Here is an 18627-nt window from a genome sequence, read left to right as displayed (position 1 = left end):
GTTTTGTTTTGTTAGTGGTGCTGGGGGTTAAACTTGGGGTCTTATGCATACCAGGGAAGCATTTTTTCCCTACTACTCAGCTCCATTCCCAGCCCCCACACCAAATGCTGGGGCTGCCTGAGGATTGTCGGGCTTCTTTACCCACAGTGCTTGACCTTTCCTGCCCCAGGACCTTTGCACTCATCCTGGGCCTGTGCCCATCCTTACCCCAGATAACCCCCTGGGCTCACTTTCTCTCTTCCTTGTGGCCTCTGTACATTGGTTAAGCTTTCTCTGACCACTTTAAAAAAGAAAAAAAATTCTGAGATTCGTACCCCAGCTTCTGTCTCACGACTAGCTCTGTTCTGAACCAGCTATGGTGGCTCACACCTGTAATCCCAACATTCTGGAAGCAGAGGCAGGAAGCTCAGCCTAGACTTTATGAGACTCTGTCCCCAAAAAATAGACTGAGAAAGAAAAGAAAAAGAAAACAGTCACTCTTCTGACCACCTGATCTGCAATCCAACTGTGTATGTGTGTGTGTGTGTGCGTCCATGTGTGTTGTGTGTGTATGTGTGTGTGAGTGTTGTGTGTGTATGTGTGTTTTGTGTGTGAGCGTTGTATGTTGATAGAACTTCAATGTATGTTCCTAGGAACTTAAGCTAAGGCTTCTCAGGAACGTTAGTGAGACAGAGTCCTTCTACATATCTGCTTCATACCACAGGCTGGACTTAAACTCAAAGCAATCCTCCTATCTCCGCCTCCTCAGTGCTAACATTACTGTTTATGCATCCTTGGGATGGAACCCAGGATTTCCTGCATGTTAGGCAAGCACTTTAACAGCTAAGACACATTTCCAGACCTGTGTGTGTGTATGTGTGTGTGTGTTGTATGTATGCATGTGTATGTATGCGTGTTTGTGTGTGTATATTTTTATTTGGTGATTTGAAGTTTTATTATATTTATTTATTTGTGCATGTGTATGTTAGGTTACATATGTGGCCTCAGCACATGGAGATCCAAAGACAACTTGCAGGAGTCTGTTTTCTCCTTTCACTATGTGGAGCCTGGGGAATCAAACTCATGTCTTCAGGCTTGGAGGCAAGTACCTTCACCCACCGAGCCCATCTCAATGAGGAGGAAGAATCATTCTGTTTGGAGGATATGATCACTAGCACAATTCCCACGAGCCAGTGGATGGCCCCATCCTCATGCGTTGTGGAGTATTCCTTTACACTGTGTGAAGATATGTCACTGTGATTGGTTTAATAAAAAGCTAAATGGCCAATAGCTAGGCAGGATTTGGGGGGCAGAGAGAATGCTGGGAAGAAGAAGGCAGAGTCTGGAAGATCCCGAGAAAGTATGACATGTAGGAGATGAGGTCACAAGCCATGAGCCATGTGACTGCTTGTAATGAATAGAAATGGGTTAATTTAACCTACAGGAACTAGTTAGAAACAAACCTAAGCTACCAGTCAAGTTTTCACAATTAACAGTAAGTTTCCATGTTTCCATGTAGTTATTTGGGAGCTGGCTGGCAGTACAGAGAAAGGTTCACTACACCCATGCACATATGGACAGTACTAACTTAGTCAAAAAAAGAAAAAGGCCAGTCCATGGTGGTGCACGGCTTTAATCCCAGCATGGGAAGCAGAGGCAGACAGATGTCTGTGAGTTTGAGGCGAGCCTTGTCTACGGAGCAAGTTCCAGGACAGGCTCTAAAGCTATAAAGAAACCCTGTCTTGAAAAAAAAAAGAAAGAAAGAAAGAAAAAAAGAAAGTTGGAAGGGGGGCAGGGGGATATGTTAAGGGGACATGAGCAAGGTTAGGAGGAGAAATAAGAGGATAGATATGATCATATTTCCATGTCCAAAATAAAGAAAATGTCTTTAATTTTATTAAAAATAAAAATGATGTGGGGTGGGTGTATGCACATGTTTACAGGTGCCCAAGGGTAACTCCGACCCTCCAGAGCTACAGTTACAGGCAGTAAGTTCTGGGAATCAAACTCAGATTTTCTGCCAGAGTTCTCTTTACTCCATTCCCAAGGCGGCAGCAGGGAGTGGCTTTGATTACATTTTTGAAGATGTGTGTTTTATTTTATTACATCCATTTGTTCACAGTACGCATGCAGTCAGAGGACAACTCAGGAAGTCAGTCCTTGCCTCTGCCATGTTGAAGTTGGGTCTCTGTTTCTGCTACTGCACCGTGTACTCCAGGTTACTGCTCTACGCCCCATCTTCTGGGCAGTTCACCTGTCTCTGTCTCCCTCCTTGGGGAAGAATCTTGGGAATCTGGATGCAACCACTGCATCCACTTTTTCCTTTTTTATATGCGTGTGTATGCGCAGTGAGTACATGCTTTTTAGCATGTGGATGAACACGTTGTGGGCTTGAGTATGTGTGTGTGTGTAGTGAGTGCATGTTTTTGTGTATGAACTCGCATGTGGGCGTGTGTATCCTAAGATTGACACACTGGAAATCAGTCTCAGTGGCTTGGTGCCCACCTTATTCATTGTGGGCAGGGTTTCCCCTTGAGCCCAGAAATTGCTCCTACACCTGTCTAAGTAGCCATTTTTCTGTGGGGATCCCCACCTGTTTTCTGAAGCTAGAATTAGAGGTGGGTCACTACACCCACACTGACATTTATTTGGGTTTCTGGGGATCCAAACTCCTGTCCTCAGGCTTGTGAGGCAACAGCCTTTACCACTGAGCCACATCCTCAGCCCCTGTAGCCAGTTTTGTTGTTGTTGTTGTTGTTATTGTTTGTTTTGTTTCTGTTTTTTGTTTGTTTGAGTTTTTGGTTTTTCAGGACAGAGTTTCTCTGTAGCTTTGGAGCTGTCCTGGCACTTGCTCTGTAGACCAGGCTGGCCTTGAACTCACAGAGATCCACCTGTCTCTGCCTCCTGAGTTAAAGGCATGAGCCACCACTGGCTTCCCTCGAGCTCACCATCCTCCTGCCTCAGCTTCCTGAGTAATGGAATTACACTTGGGGATCTTTCTGATTTCCCTTGTTTCCAGCCTTTTACTCACACAAAGAGGGCTTCAGGAATGGCTCACACAACAGACTCCAGCTGCAACAGCCATCCTGCAAAGAACTGCTGTGTCAAAGGGTGTGGGAGGCCCTGCTGGGAACCCTGCCCCGCAGGCAGCCAGCGAAGGAGGCTGTGTCCATTTCCACGCCCACCAGCAAGTATGCCAGAGGACACGGGCGTTTACTGAGGCCAACTTCACTGCCCAGACCCTTTGATGGTTCGTGGCCCGAAGCCCTTAGACAGGCTTTCACAGTCTTGCCTTGTCCCTGTTTCTTGCAAATTTACATTAAGACCTCATCATGACTCCTTCTAAATTCCACAGGACAGCTCCAGAAGACCGGCTGTCTCTTCTCAGAAATAGATGGTGTCCCCACCACTCTGGCTGCTCGTGTCTTTCTCTGGGGGTAGAGGGTACAGGACCTTACTTCCTATGACCTCTCAGCAGGCTGAATCCATTTAACCCTGCCACACTTGGACCTGTTTGCAAAGCTGAAAACGCCATGATAACTATGGCCAATAGACTAGGCAAGCTTCAGGCTCAGTGAGAGACTCTGCCTCAAAAAACAATAGTGGAGAGTGATTAAGGACGTCAAGGGCAGCCTCTAGCCTTCATATGCACCTGCACCATATGAACACATGTGTCTACCACACACACACTCAAAAAAGTGGCCAAACCGAGGGCTCAACAGGTAAAGACACTGCCATCCAAGCCCAATAACCTGAGTTCAATCCTTGGAACCCACTTGGTGATATCAACTTCCAAAAGTTGTCCTCTGATGGCCAGGATTTTCTGGACTCAGTTTCCTCATTTGTGTGAAAACAGATTGAAGGCCCACAGGCCACATGTCCTTGGGCTTCTCTTAGGCCAGAATCTGAAGCCCGCCCTTACTATCCCCTCCCTACATCAGAATGTAGACACTCCTCTCCTAAGGACTGGGAGGACCTTGCTCAGGGCCTTTCAGTCTGCACTGGGTTACAACCTCAGCTGGTACAGGCTGGGGTTCAAACTATAACACCTCAAATCCAGTCCCCACCTTCTACTAGTCTTCCTCGCCCATGGAAAGCAAGATGGGAACCTGGCTTACTGTTCAAGGCCAGCAATTGGGAGGCTAAGGCAGGACGATTGTCAAAACTTCAAGTTCAGTCTGGTGAACTTGATAGTGAGTGCTCTGTGAGCCAGGACTGCAGAATGAGATCCTAACTCAAAAAAGAAGGAAAAAAAAGCAGTGGGGGCCAGCCAGGGATACACGACATTCTGTCTCAGAGAGAGAGAGAGAGAGAGAGAGAGAGAGAGAGAGAGAGAGAGAGAGAGAGAGAGAGAGAGATTGTAGCTCAATTAGTAGAGAGCTCACCTAGCATGCATGAAGCTCTGAGCTCCGTTTCCAGCACGGTGTAAACCACATGTATTAGTTAGGGTTCTCTAGAGTAGTAGAACTTACTGAGTGAGTCTCACTGTATAAAGAAAGAGGTTTTATCAGAACCACTTACAGGCTGGGGTCCTGCAAATCCAACAATAGCTGCCTATGGACAGAAGGTCCAAGAGTCCAGTAGTTCTCAGTCCACGAGGCTGGATGGCTCAGCTGGTCTTCAGTAGACACTGGAACCCTGAAGAAGTAGGCTCTAATGCCAGTGAAGGAATGGACTTGTGAGCAAGACTAGGGCAAGCAGGCAAAGAGCAAAAGCCTCCATCTTGTCCTTCAATAGACTTTCAGCAGAATGTGTGGTCCAGATTAGAGGTAGGTTTTCCCAGTCCAAATGATCTTGATTAAAGGCTTATCTTCCTACCTCAAAGATCTAGATTAGAAGTCTATCTTCCAACTTCAAATTAAACAAAAATCTCCTACATCTTGGCATTTTAGTTAATTCTAGATGCAGTCAACTTGACAACCAAGCATAGCCACCAAACCAGGTGTGGTGATTCATGCCTTTGATGCCTTGGTGAGTGAGCAGAAGGATAAGAAGTTCAAGGTCATCTTTGGCTACCCAAGAGTCCAAATCACAGACCTGTCTGAGCTATCATGAAACTGTAAGACTTTAAGACAATCCTGAAGCCATTTCTGACAATTCTGAATCCTCTCAGCCTCTGTGCCATAGTGCTTCCCCTCCTCCCCTGGGAACCAAGGCCCTAACAGCTACACTCACACGTACTCAATTCCTGAACAATTACCCATATACGTATGTTTTGATTCAGTCTCCTGGGAAACGGGGTCAAAATGACCTCTTACCTCATCTGATCTGGCAACAGCTCTCCAGCCAATTATTGATACTAGCCCTTTCGAATAAGCCAATCAGAATAGTCAAAGAACAACCCCCTTGCTTCTGTGGCCCCTTTAAAAGTAGACTGTACCAGCTATTCGAGGTCCCTCGGCTTCCCGAATGCTGGGGGACCCTGTCATGACAGAATTAATAAAATCCTCATGCTTTTGCATCGGCTGTAGTATGTGAGGTGGTCTCTGGGGGCGACTCCTCCTCAGTGTTTGGACGCTAGAGTCCAACAAAACCTTATTTTCATAAAAGAAAGAGGGAGCAGGAGAGGTGGCTCCCCATGGTTATGAGCTCTGGCTACCCTTGCAGAGGACCAGGGCTCAGTGTCCAGCGCTCACAGAGCAGCTCACAGGGGATTTGGCCTCCCATATGGTGCACATGCAGGCACTCACCGTGGGAAAGTATTGAATTGGTGCTTGCTTACAGTTTCAGAGGTTTAGTCCATCGTTGGAAGGACAGGAAGCATGGTGGCTCATGGTGGCTCCAAGGCAGACATGGTGCTGGAGAGGAAGCTGAGAGTTATGCACCTTGATCTCCAGGGACCAGGGAGAGAGCATGGACCTGGTTTGGGCTTTTGAAATCTGTTGTAGTAGGAGCAGCAGGCTGCGTCCCCTGCACCCGGCCGCCCCCACGGCTAGCTTTACCCGAGATAATTACACGGAAACTGTATTCTTTTAAACACCGCTTGGCCCATTTCTATCTAGCCTCTTCTAGGCTAATTCTCACATATTAATTTAGCCCATTTCTAATCATCTGTGTTGCACCCCAAGGTGCGCTTACCGGGAAGATTCTAGCCTACATCCGTCCATCCTGGGTCGGAGCTGAATCGCGTCTGCCGGGGAGAGCGGAGCATGGCATCTCTGTCTGAGGCGTCTTACCTTTCTCTTCCTCCCAGCATTCTGTTCTGTTTACTCCATCCACCTATGTTCTAAGCTATGAGCCCAAGCAGTTTGTTTATTACTTAACCAATGAAATCAACAGATTGATATATGACACTCCCACAGAAACCCCAAAGCCCACTCCCAGTAACACACTTCCTCCAATGAGACTACACCTAATCCAACAAGGCCACACCTCCTAATCCTTCTTAAATAGCTCCATTTCCTAATGACTTGGCATTCAAATCTATGAGCCTATGCAAGGGTCATTCTTGTTCAAACCACTATAACATAAAAATACAATTTAAAAAATCTCAAAAGAAGGGGGAACCAGGCGATGGTGGCGCATGCCTTTAATCCCAGCACTCAGGAGGCAGAGGCAGGCGGATCTCTGTGAGTTTGAGACCAGCCTGGTCTACAGAGCTAGTTCCAGGACAGGCTCCAAAGCCACAGAGAAACCCTGTCTCGAAAAACCAAAAAAAAAGGGGGGGGCTGGAGAGATGACTCACAGGTTAAGAACCCCTGGCTGCTCTTCCAGAGGTCCTGAATTTCAAATCCCAGCAAACACACGATGGCTCACAACCATCTAGAATGAGATCTAGTGCCTTCTGGCGTGCAGCCATTCATGCAGGCAAAACGCTTTATACATAATAATGTTTTTAAAAAATCTCAAAAGATGAGGAGGAGAGCTGAGCATGGTAACTCATGCCTTTAATCCCATAATTTAGGAGGCAGAGGCAAGCCACTCTCTGAGAGTTCTGGGTCATCCAGGTCTGCATAGGAAGGTCCAGGTCAGTCAGGGTGATGATATAATGAGACCCTACCTCAAAAAAAGAAAATGAAAAAAGGCAGAGGAGGAAAGAGAGAAAAGAAAGAAGAAAGGGAGGGAAGGAGGGTGGGAACACCCTGCGAGATCAGGTCAGTGAGAAGGGAGGGAAGGAGGGAGGGAGCACTCTGTGAGATCAGGTCAGTGAGAAGGCTCAGCAGGTAATGGTGCTTGCTACCAAGCCCGATGACCCAAGCTCAATCCCTGGGACCCTCACAGTGAAAAGAAAAAACTGACTCTCACAAGTTGTTCACAGGTATGCTGTCCTGTTGGAAGAAAGAAAGAAAGATAGAGAGAGGGAGGAAGAAAGAGAGGGAAGGAAAAAAAGGAAGGAAGGAAGGAAGGAAGACAGATTGACCAAGATGGCTTAGTGGTTAGAAGCACTTGCTGAGCAGCCATGAAGACTTGAGTTTCATTCCTGGTACCCATACAGCAAGGTGGGTGTGGTCTCACTCACCTCTACAACCCAGCACTGTGTGGGGTAATGGAGAAAGCTGAATCACTAGGGCTTGCTGGCTGCCAACCTAACCAGAAAAGTGTGAACTCCATGTTGAGGGAGAGACTGTTATGGTTAAGTAAAATGCTGCGGGTCCCCAAGTGGCAGCAGTGGGCAGCAGGCCATGAGACCATGCCGCAGGTCCCTGAGCGGCAGCAGGCAGCAGGCAGCAGGCAGCAGGCAGTGGGTCCCGAGACCACAGCAGGACCACGAAGGCAGCTGGGTCCCAGGCAGAGAGCCACATGGCAGGTGAGAGACTGAAACAGAGAGACACACCATGCAGGGTGAGGTTGGATATTTATTTAGTGGGTTATGGAAGGGAAGGGAAAAGAGGAAAGGGAAGAAGGGAGAAGAGCAGAGAGAGGCAGAGAGAGAGCATGCAAGGGAGAACCAGGGGGGGGCACAACAGCAGCTACCTCTTCTGGGGAGAGATGGAAAGGAAGGGGCTCAGGCTGGAAGCTGAAGATCAGCTTGCCTTGGCAGATGGGAGGGATGGGTGTGGCTTATCTCTTAAAGGGACAGGACAGATCATTACATTCCCATATCTTTTTTATAATAAAAAGGTGGGAGGTTAGGCACAACAGGTTAAAAGAATTGGGATGGCAGATTCTCAAGACTGTTTCGTACTTATATGTGGGCATCATCTTGGGAGCAAACCTGAGAAGGCTGGGTGCTGGTCACATCCTGGGGTAGCTGGTCTCTTTGTTCCTGTCCAGTGTTTGTGGTATGGAAATGTCTTGTGTTTCTTATACATGTTTAAGGTATTGGCAGAACAGAGGACAAAGTTTAGGGAAAAAAAATTTTAGGACCAGGGAATTGAGAGGGGTGTATCTGACCTGTTTAAGGTGGATTTTTCAATTCAGCTCCCTGGAACTCACAAGAATTCTATGGGTTTGTGAAAACAGAAGTTTTAGACAGCAGTAGAATGATTGTGAACAGATGTTTTTGCACAATGAAAAGTATTTTAAGACTATGGAAGGCAGTATGAGAGAGAAATTTCATAGCGTGTATTTGTTCTCACACCTTTATAATTTATAGGTATATACCTTAATGACTTGTATTTTGTTGAAATTTGTTTGGTGAAGTTGTCCTTTTAAACGACAAAACCTCTCAGCTATCAAACTGCATCAGAGATCTTTGAGAAAGATAAAATTTTACTTGAGTTATTGGTTTAAAAACAACAGAGAACTTACTTGGTCGGCACCAAGAGATACTCCTCAGGGTCCTCCATGGTTGCTGAAGTCGTATTTGCCTTTTGCTATTTAGCTCAGGGCCTGCCAGGCTTCAAAAGATCCTGTGGGCTAAGAAATCTGTAGGAAGACAGGCCTGCCTTGACCAGAGCAGCTAGGCTGCTGATTCCAGTGATTCTGTCCACTGTCTGGAGATCTTCAGTTTAGATGAAAGGCAGTTTTGCCCAGTGGTCAGCACTTGGCAGTTGAAGCAAATTGCAGATAGACATTGTTTTGTGCCATTTGTCTTCTGTCTGCTTTGGAGGAAATAGAGTGCTGCTGCTAGGAGCCAACTTGTCTCTTTTTGTTATGAAAAGTCTTTTAATAATTAAATATTTAAATGTCATACTTCCCAGATCTTTGAGCAGTTGAGGGCTGTTTATCAGGTACAGCCACAATACAGAATCAGCCTGGAGAGCTGGGTCCAAGCTTGACTGTAGTGGCTCTCAACAGGTAAAGCAGGACTGGATTAAATATAAAGTATTTTTGTAAGAGACTTAAAAGTACATACCAGTTTAAAACATGAGACTTATTGTTTTGTAGTCTGAAATGAGATTCAATGAACAGACAATTCAGTAAACATAGATGCATTTAAGATACATGTATGAATACACACACACAGAGTGAATAGGATAGGTGAAGTGGATGCTCTTGGTGGGCCCTTCCAAAGGCATGCCACTGTGCAAAACACACATGTGACAGAGTCAGCAAGAGGAATTTAGAGACAAAAACATAAGTAAACCAGAACCAGGCAGGGAATACCTCAGTAAAGATGGCAGAACTTGGTCACCTTACCTCAGTTAAGATGGTGGTAAGGTTACCTGACCTCAGTCAAAATGGCAGCAGTTACATGTTGTATGGAAGAGAGACCTAGAGGCTTGGTCTGCCCTTTTGTGGAGTTAACATGCCACAGGCCATGGCAGGGAGCAAAAGGCTAGAATTGAAAACAGCCACCTCATGGATCCGACCAATCTTGTTGACAGCAGTAGTGGTGGCAGGGACAGTTTGAGGAAAAGTGGAGCCAGTGGAGCCGGAAGGACACTGGCAGAATGAGGGTTTATACCATAGCTGAAAATGTAAAAACCCACGAAAACGGTGACACCACAAGACGTCTCCCCTCTATAGGTGGTGAGTGAAATGGTGGTGAACACTGCAGGACTTGTAGAAGAGCGTCCTCTATCTACAGGTGGGTGTTAAAGCCTGACTGGCTCCGGTCAGGGCGACTCAGAAGCCAGAGAGGCTAGAGGCTGCTCCAAGTGGTCTCTCACAGCGGGGAAAACTGATGAGCAGTCCAAAAGAAAAGAAAAAGAAAGGAGAAAGAAAAATCCAAGGGGCCCTGGGTCCCCAGTTGAATGCACCAAACAGCGTGTGCAGTGCTAGCGCAGGAGGACTGACCCTGGTTCGTCTGGTCACTTTTTTAGCTGTGGAAAGCAGCGAAGGGCTCAGCTGTAGCTGTGAAGGCTGTGGTTGGGGACTGGAAGGGGAAAACTCGACACCGAAGCTTTTGGTGTGTGTAGATAGAGGTCAGCGCTCAGGCAGATGGAACATGTGGTTGTTGTGGAAAAAATACCCGATTCCAGATCACAACCTTGAGAGAGGGGCGAGAGAGCCTACTGAGTCCCACAGCACCAATGTAATGGTCTGAGTAAAACACTGCAGGTTCCCAAGTGGCGACAGTGGGCAGTGGGCCATGAGGCCATGCTGTAGGTCCCTGAGTGGTGGTAGGCAGTGGGCAGCGGGTCCCAAGACCACGGCAGGCCACAAAGGCAGCCGGGTTCCAGGCAGGAAGCTGCATAGCAGGTGAGAGACTAAGACGGATAGGCACACCACGCAGAGTGAAGTTGGATATTTATTTAGTGGATTACAGAAGGGAAGGGGAGAAAGGTGAAGAGCAGAGAAAGAGGCAGAGAGAGAGAGAGAACAGAGAGGAGAGAAGGGTAAAGTGGGGAGAAGGGAGAGACAGGAGCTGCCTCTGAGAGAGAGAGATAGAGAGATAGAGAGAGATAGAGAGACAGAGAGAGAGAGAGAGAGAGAGAGAGAGAGAGAGAGAGAGAAGGAAAAGAAGGAAGTTAGGCTGGAAGCTGAAGATCAGCTTGCCTCTGCAGATTGGGGGGGGAGATGGAGAAGAAGTGGGCATGGCTTGTCTCTTCAAGGGACAGCACAGACCACTACAGAGACCCTGCCTCAAATAAACACTTTGGAGTAAGAGAGGACACAGAGGGCTGGAGTTAACAGCACTGACTGCTCTTCCAGAGAACCCAGATTCAATTCCCAGCACCCACATGGGAGCTAAAAACTCTCTATAACTCCAAGATCTGACATCCTCACACAGACATACATGCAGGCAAAACACTAATGCACATAAAATAAAAATAAATGAATCACTAAAAAAAAAAAAGAGGACACCAAATGCCCTACTCCAGACCCCTCTTATGGACATCCAGGCAAATCCATCCTCATTCATGGCACACACACCACACTTTCACACATACACACAAGGGGGGGGGAGAAGGGAGGGAGGGAGGGAGAGAGGCAGGGAGAAGGAGACAATGGCGGTGACATCTTTCCCTGGGGTGCTGCAGCAGTCTGAGGCAAGTGCCTCCCAGATAGAAAATGTCCTGGTTCTTCAGGCTTGACCCTCAGGGAAAACCCACAGAGGTGCTTTGAATGGGTCTGGTGTCTGCTCTCTGAGTTCACTGCTAACAAGGTCATAGTCCTTGAGTTAACTCAGGACAGGTACCTGTGTTCCCTCAGAATCCCCAGAACAGAGCCCTGTTCCACACAACACCTGACACTACATAGGATTGAATCCTCTCAGAGTCCCATCGCGTCATGTGTCCGTCTGTCCGTGTGGTGTCGTGTCGTGTCCATCCGTGTGTCGTCCCCCCCCCACACACACACATGGCCTGACTTGCTTCTGAACTTGCTTTGGAAAGGAAAATTGTTCTTGTTTGTCTGATTGGTTGGTTGGTTTAGGAGTTTTTGAGTCAGACTGGTTTCAAACTCATTACATAGCCCAAGTTGACGCTTGACGCCACCTCCTAAGTGCCAGGATCACATGCACACGCCACCATGCCCTGTTTTCTAAAGGGAAAGTTAAGCAGTGATTTCAGCCTCTTCTGGGTAGGTAGCTTTCCAACTTTGTTCTCTGAACAGCATCGAGTGGGCGGGGCCATATCTGTGACGGAGGCCGAAATAAATTCAGATGCCTGCTTTCCTTTGCCAACAGCCACCTCACTGAGAAACTATTGAACTTTGTAAAAAAAAAAAAAGTTGCTACTTATTTGAATTCGTGCACATGTAAGTGTGTGTGTGTGTGTGTGTGTGTGTGTGTGTATGTATGTCTTAATCCCCAGGATTAATAATGGAGACAGAGAACCAGCTTCTCCAAGTTTGCTTCTGACATCATGGACACTGTGACATATCCCTTCTCACCAAATAAACAAACATAAAACTAAAACAAACAAATCGGTTAGGGATGCAGCTCAATTGGGAGAGAGTGCATGCCTAACATGCACAAAGCCCTGGGTTCAGTCTTTGCCTACAAAGCAAGTTCAAGACCAGCCTGGACTACATGAGATATGCGACCTTATTTTTTCTTCTTTTTTCTCTCTTTCTTTCTTTTTTTTCTTTTCTTTTCTTTTTAGACAGTGTTTCTCTGTGAAACAGTCCTGGAACTCACCATGGAGATCAGGCTGGAGTATTTTTTGGGTTTTTTTTTTTGGCTTTGTTTTTTTTTTAATTTCTTCATTTAATAACCCACATCCATCCATGTGGTATCTGTGTTCTTCAAAATGTTTTGCCCACAATTAAAACCTTATTGAAAAACTGACACCAAAATATACCATTTTTTGTGTGTGCGTATGCATGTGTATGATAAAATCAAACATAATATCATGTTGGTAGAGTAGCTGAACTTAAAGACAGACTTTCTGTGAGAAAACACAAATTCAGGAGGTTGTATCGATCATTAGTGTTGCTTTACAATGGTTTGTTTTAAAGATTTCCATTTTAAATTATGTATATGTGGGGGTTATATACACAAAGTGCAGGTTCCCATAGAGGTCAGAGGCATGGGATTCCCTGGAGCTGGAGTTACAGGTATTTGTGAGCTGCCTACACAGCCTCCTGTGAGCCTGGCGATTCTTCCTCTGGACTGGCACACCCTACTCAAAGAGCCACTCTCAGCATGGCTGAAAACCCTGGCACCCCTGTAGCAACCTGGCCATTTTACATCCATGAAGTAAGCATTTGGACTTTGTGCTAGCTGTTTCTTCCAGTCTTTTCTTTTTTCCTCTTCCAATGACAGAGTATGTCTTTACCCAAAGGCAGAGCAACAGCTACATCAGCACTGCCACAGGAGTGAGCGCTCAGACAGGGTGCTAGGTTGGTCTCTAACTCTTGTTTATGTCTGTCTGTCTGTCAGCACATGCATGCCAAAGTGTAAAATGTTAGATCAGGTGGCAACTGCTGGAGTTGGTTCTCTCTTTTTGCCATGTGGGTCCTCAGGATCGAACTCTTGGCAGTAAGTCCCTTTACCTTCGGAACCATGTAATCAGGCCTGAAGGCTGGGAGATTTGTAATTGTTGGTGTGTGTACGTGTGTGGGGGGGGGGGGGAAGAGGGAATTATACTCACACAGGAGTGTAGGATCCCCTGGTGGTTGTGAACTGCCTGACTTGAGTGCTGGAAACTAAACTCAGGTCCTTTGCAGAAGCAGTACGAACTCGTAGCCAACTCTCCAGCTTCCTGGGTTTGATGTAGTTGTTTTGTCTTTAATTTTATTTTCATTTGATGTTATAGGTATGGGTCTTTGCCCACATGGATGTCTGTACACCACTTGCATGCCTGGTGCCCCCGAAGGTCAGAAGAGAGTTTTAGATCCCATAGAACCGGCAGTTGTGAGCCATCATGTGGGGGCTGGGAATCAAACCATGGAACTCTAGAAGAGCAGCCGTGCTCTTAACCACTGAGCCATCTCTCCAGCCCCCAGTTTTGTTGTTTTCTTTTGAAGACAAAAGCATCTCAGTATAGCCTGGGCTACTCTGACATTCCCAGCAATCCTCCTGCCTCAGCCTCCCGAGTGCTGGGATTACTGGGGTATACCACCACCCCAAGCTAAGCAGTGGTTTTGTTTTGTCCTTCTACTACCTGGGATAGTTATTGCTGTCCTCCCAAGCCACACAGATAAGGACCTGAGGGTCAGGTGACTCCCTCTCCATCGAGGTCCCCGAGTCTGACGGCCTGTGCCTGACCCTCACTTCTCTACCATTATCGTGTCTTGTCTCTCAGAAGCATCATACATCTATCTATCCAGGTCATCCGAGTCCAGAGACACCTATAGGGTCCACTCCTGCGTCTGGAGTGGTGGCAAGGGCACAGGCCCCAGGAAAGGCTGGGCCTCCAGGCCTAGAGAGGAGTGACCAGTGCCGTGCCGCAAACCACCGGGCCTGACAGGCTACAGCTGGGAGAGCCAGCTTGTAAATAAATAAGTAGGAAGGTAGGAAAGGCGGGGTGGGACCTTCTCCAGTTTCCAGACTCAGAGGCCAGGGGCAGGAAGCTCCAGGCCTTCAACTCAAGCAAACCAAGGCTCCTACCTGTCATGTCCCTTCTTTGTCCCAGTGCTAACATTCTGGAATCAAACCAGCTGCAGGGCTCTGCAGGAACTCTCTGGCTACACCTGCTGCCTCCTTCACCCCCACCCCCAGGATGACCTTGAACTCCTGAGCCTGCTGCTTCCACCTCCCAAGTGCTGGCTCAAAAGAGGTGCACCACAGTGTTAGTTTTATCCAGTGTTGGGGGTACTGTATGCGGAACCCGGGGCTTCCTCATGCTCGGCTAGCACGTGACCAACTGAGCTACAGCCCTGCTCCTGCCTGGTTTTGCTTTGTTTTGAGACAGGATCTCACGTAACACAGACTGGATTCAGACTCACTACGTAGCTGGGGCTGGTCTTGAACTTCTGATCCCCCTGTTTTTAACTCCTAAGTGCTGAGATTATGGGATGTCACCACCATAACTAACAGCTTAAAAAAGAAAAAGAAAAAGAGAGTCTTACTTTGTAGCTCAGCCTGGCCTTGAATTTACAGTCATTCTCCTGCCTCAGCCTCCAGAGTCCTGGGATTACAATTCTGAACCACACCTGACCTTGGTGTACCTGTGCCAATGCAGACCCATATCAGGGGACACAGAAGACATGGGAAGAGTCCCCACCTCCACCCCCAGTCCTGCAGAATGAGCAGACGCAGCCTCTGGAGGTGAGCAGTGTAGTAGCCGAAGAGTCCAGGTTACTAAACGGCCTGAGTTCTCTGCCTCCCCAGTACCAGGATCCGAGTGTGCACCACCAGCCCCATAATTTTTCATTTGGGCACTGGGGCTAGAACTCAGGTCCTCCTGTAAGCACACAGCACACATTTTACCCACTGAGCCCTCTTTCCAATCTTACCATTTTATTTCCGTTAGGGTCTTTGGGACCCAAGGCAGCAGCCTAGTCTGAAACAATAGCCTCTTTATTTATTTATGTTCTTTGTTAGTTGTTTATTTAGCTGGTTCTGAAAATGATATGCGCAGGGCCTTGTGCATGTTAAGTGTCCATCCTGTCACTGAGCTGTGTTTCTGAATCCCGTTTATTGATCGATTGAAACAGAGACTCACTGTGTAGTTCAGATTAGACTGTGTTAGTCCTCCTATCTCGGCCTCCCAAGTGCTTGGCTATGCCTAGTTTGTAATGTTTAATAGAATGAAAATACACGTGTATAGATTAGTGTCAAGGGACAAGACGAAACACTGTAGTACCAGCTTGGGGCACACAGTTGTTAACGACAGCTCACACACATCCACAGCTTAACCTTAGAACTGTGTTGCAAACTAGGCCTGGTCGTACACATCTGTAATCTTAGCAAACAGGAGGCAGAAGCAGGAGGATTCAAGTTCAAAGCCAGCCTACACATTGAGTTCCAGGACAGGGATATATAGAAAGACTCTGGCTTTGTTGTTGTTTTGTTTTGTTTTTGAGACAGGGTTTCTCTGTGTAGCCCCAACTGTCCTGGAACTCACTCTGTAGACCAGGCTGGCCTTAAACTTACAGAGATCTGCCTGCCTCTGCCTCCCAAGTGCTGGGATTAAAGGCATGGGCCACTGCCCAGCTTCTTGTTTTTTGTTTTTGTTTTGTTTGGTTTTATTTTTAAAGAGAGTGAGAAAGAAGGGGGGGGGGCAACAAGATGATTCCATGGACAAAGGCACTTGTTGCCAAGCCTGTATTCAATCCCTAGGACTCACAGGGGATAGAAATAGCTCCTTAAAGTTGTCTTTTGGCCTCTATACATTGTGAATACATGTACACACACACATAAATTAATCTAAAGAAAATGTCCTCATAAAAATTTAAAGTAAGTTATTTCTTCCTCCCTCATCAGGCTGTTTCAGTGGGGATAGGTTAGGCTGCACAGCAATCACAAACAGTCCTGACTGCCCGCTGGAATGGCAAAGAATTGGAAGCTGGAGAGCCGGTTTCAGGTCCCAACACCACATGGCATCTCACAACCGTCTTTGCCTACAGTTCCAGGGCATCTGACACTCTCCTCTGGCCTCTAAGGATGCCAGACATGCATGTGGCACATAGACACACAGGCTGGTGAAACACCCATCCACATAAAATAATACATTAAATAAAATACTCACTGATGTTACCTGTCCAGATTCTAATAGATTTGTCCTGCCTCTCCCTCCCTGGCTTCTTTCTTTCCTTCCTTCTTTCCTTCTCCTCCCCCCCTTCCTTGTCTTTTCCCTTTTAGAGTATGTGCAGTTAAATTCCTAAAAAAATTCAATATTGGTAAAAATGGGTCCCTTTTGATTTCACATTTCAGCCTCATTTTTCAGTCCTTGGCTTCTGTCTGTTGCAGAATTCAAAAGCGCTGTCTGTACGCAAAGCATTCTACGCATTCTGCCGGAACCCTGTGCTACAGGGGCTTCCTGTCTCCCAGCAGGGGCTATTGACCCTTGTAGTGACAGAGCAGGTTTGCAGGGCCAGCAGGAAATGGATAGTTTATGAAATTAGCTCCCAGCTCCTGTGCCTCTGGCAACTGAACGGCTATAGCCGTGGACTTGGGTTTATGCTAATGAATTAGGGGAAGTGAAACAAATGCACAGCAGGACCATGTGCGGTGGCTGCTGGGAAGACGGTAGAGAAACAGGGTGGCAGAGAAGGCTGTGCTGCCAAGCCTGAAGACTTGAGTGCAATCCCCAGGACCACATGGTAGATAGAACAAGAGAAACTAATAGTGCCAGTTGTCCTCTGACTCCAAGGCATTGACGGGCATGCACTCACACACAGTAAATAAAGATGAGACAGGGTTCTCTGTAGCTTTGGAGCCGGTCCTGGAACTAGTTCTTATAGACCAGGCTGTTCTCGAACTCACAGAGATCTGCCTGCCTCTGCCTCCCGAGTGCTGGGATTAAAGGCGTGTACCACCATTGTCCAGCTAAGAACTTTTTAATAATGAAAAGATGGTGTAATATTTTCATAAAATTTATACATCCTCCATACACTTTTTTGTTTGAGACAGGGTATCACAGTGTGGCCCAGAATGGCCTGGCACTCACTACTAGTAGCCCAGGGTAACTTCTTCAGATTTGCAGCAATCCTCCTGCTTCAGCCTCCTGAGTGCTGAGATTCCAATTGAATGGCACCATCCTTCAAAAACTGATATGGATGCCTCCTCCGCCAGCAAGCCCTCCCTGCCCTGTCTCTATCGCTCAGGCTAGTCTTCCCCTCCTGCCCCTCATGCCCATCTTTACTCTTGATGTCACTGTCTGTGGCCCAGGCTGGTCATGAACTTGGAATCCTCCCATAGTTAGGATTGCAGGCCTGAACAAGAGCTGTGAATGAGGTCTTGCCCAGAAGGCTGTTAGAACAGACCCGAGCCCTAAAGTGTCTGTCCTCTGCTCCTCCTACAGGCAGACAGCAGACTTTCTAAGAGAGCCACCCTTCAGGGCATTTCCCAGGCGGTCAACAGAGCCCAGGCAGGGCTTCTTGGTTGCCTATGCCCATGGTGATCAACAGAGCCTAGGCAGGGCTTCTTGGTTGCCCATGGTGGTCAACAGTGCCCAGGCAGGGCTTCTTGGCTCCCCATGGCTCAGCCCAACCTCTCACTGCCCTTTCCACCCCTTGGGAAGCCCCAGGCTTTTCTCCCACTGATGAAATCTGAAGGAATCCTGGTAGGAGGTTCGGCCAAAGAGAAGAGAGCTGGCTGGAACCAGTTTGTGTGTTTCTTCTTTTACAGGGGACAGGCAGTGGGGCAGAACACTCCCAGCCAATCCTAATCCCTACCCTTCAACCTTTCCTGGCTGAGGTTCACCCTACCAGTCCCAAATCCCCAAGAGTCTGGGTTCAGGAGGCTTCTTTACTCTCCTTCTCCGAGTCTACTGTTCTTACCCTTGGAAGGCTGACAGTGTCTAGACCAAGAATGTATTTTGGGATGAATTGGCCTGAGACCAATATTTTTTTAAAAAAAATTGTTACATTTATTTGTGTGTTTGTGCATGCATACACGTGTGTGCATGAATGTGTGTGTGTGCCTGGGTGTGTGTGGTTGCATCCTGCACGCTCCTATGGAGAGCACCTAATCTATGACTGTCTGAGGAAGCAGAACGCAAAAGATCGTTTCTCCTGGCTAGGGAGATGGTTTTCTACTAAAGCACCACCACCCCTTGGCCCTTCCTTCTTTCTTTCATTTGTTTTTTGAGACTGGGTTTTTCTGTGTAGCCCTTGCTGTTCTGAAACTCATTGTGTAGTCTAGGCTGGACTCAAACTCAGAGATCTGCTTGCCTCTGCCTTCTGAGTGCTGGAACTAAAGGAGTGCGCCACCACCTGGTTTATCCTCCGGAAATCCTTTGTTTTGTTTTGGTTTTTCGAGACAAGGTT

The sequence above is a fragment of the Microtus pennsylvanicus genome, chromosome 1 (genome assembly GCF_037038515.1).
Source record: "Microtus pennsylvanicus isolate mMicPen1 chromosome 1, mMicPen1.hap1, whole genome shotgun sequence".
In the NCBI taxonomy this organism is placed as follows: domain Eukaryota; kingdom Metazoa; phylum Chordata; class Mammalia; order Rodentia; family Cricetidae; genus Microtus; species Microtus pennsylvanicus.
This window is presented reverse-complemented; position numbering follows the sequence as displayed.